Source organism: Suncus etruscus, chromosome 13 (assembly GCF_024139225.1).
Source record: "Suncus etruscus isolate mSunEtr1 chromosome 13, mSunEtr1.pri.cur, whole genome shotgun sequence".
In the NCBI taxonomy this organism is placed as follows: Eukaryota; Metazoa; Chordata; class Mammalia; order Eulipotyphla; family Soricidae; genus Suncus; species Suncus etruscus.
This window is the reverse complement of record NC_064860.1, coordinates 92,277,039-92,278,332: the sequence shown is the minus strand read 5'-3', so window position 1 is coordinate 92,278,332 and position 1,294 is coordinate 92,277,039. Positions and strand designations below refer to the sequence as shown.

The window sequence follows — 1,294 nt, the reverse complement described above, 5'->3', positions numbered from 1 at the left end:
AACCAAGTCCAAGTCACTACATAATTTAATATACCTACAGACCAATTGAGTAACCAGACTTAAAATGATATTTGAAGATATGCTATTATATCAAAACATACTTTTGATAGATGGTAAAAAATAAATGGGTCTTGACAACTGAAGAATATACGTGTTAAGAATATCAGTTGTGGTCTGGAGAGATAACATGGAGGTAAGGCGTTTGCCTTTCATGCAGAAGGACGGTTGTTCGCATCCTGGCATTCCATATGGTCCCCTGTGCCTGCCGGGTGCGATTTATGAGCATAGAGCCAGGAGTAACCCCTGAGCACTGCTGGATGTGATCCAAAAACCAAAAAAAAAGAATATCAGTTGTGATTATAATTACAATAATTTATTTACTGAGCTTTTACTAATTGCAAGACACATTTCTGAGCAGTTATATAAATCATCTTATTTAATCTCACAACAACTAACAGAAGTCAAATTCTAGTTTTATATTTTGACTAGGAGAATGGCTTTTATGTTGACCTATCTTAGAAAGTGGTTGAGTGATTGAATTTCAGGACTATAGAAATAAAATGAAACAAAACAAAATACACCCTGCTTATTTTGAAAATATTTCTGATTTTTTTATAAGACTCAACAAGTCTTATATGCTTAGTAAGATGTGATAGGATGACAAAGGTTTTCACTGACTTGAAGAATTCAGACAGGGATTGTGAGACGTTGGAATTATGAAAAGTCATGCTTCACCCCAAATTGAATACAGCTTCCCTCTGCTTGGATGAGTATGACTCCTTTCATGGCAAAATGGACTCTTTCCAACATCTGGGAAAAAAATCTTTTTTTTTTCAAAAATCAAATTATTTTTCAATTTTTTTCAAAAATTAATGGTTTGAAATAGACAATTATTAAATGATTGTTTTCAGAGTCTTTGAGGCCTCTGAAATTTTTGTGATTTGTATCACATGCTATAATTTCACTGAGAGTTTTAGCAGTCAACTATTTCTTTTTTTTTTTCTAGGACGTATCAGATATTAAACTGATAAGAACAGATACTACACTTGATCTTAGCCAAAAGGCCGAGAAGCGATGTCAACTATTTCTTTTGTTTGTTTGTTTTGTTTGTTTTTGGGCCACACCCGGTGGTGCTCAGGAGTTACTCCTAGCTGTCTGCTCAGAAATAGCTCCTGGCAGGCACGGGAGACCATATGGGACACCAAGATTCGAACCAACCACCTTTGGTCCTGGATCGGCTGCTTGCAAGGCAAACGCCGCTGTGCTATCTCTCCGGGCCCATCAACTATTTCTT

At 36.1% G+C, this 1,294-nt stretch overlaps 1 pseudogene; it reads right to left on the bottom strand.

Moving 5' to 3' along the window:
• Window positions 1-966: 966 nt before the first annotated feature.
• Window positions 967-1,076, bottom strand: LOC126026515 (uncharacterized; annotated as a pseudogene).
• Window positions 1,077-1,294: the final 218 nt, after the last annotated feature.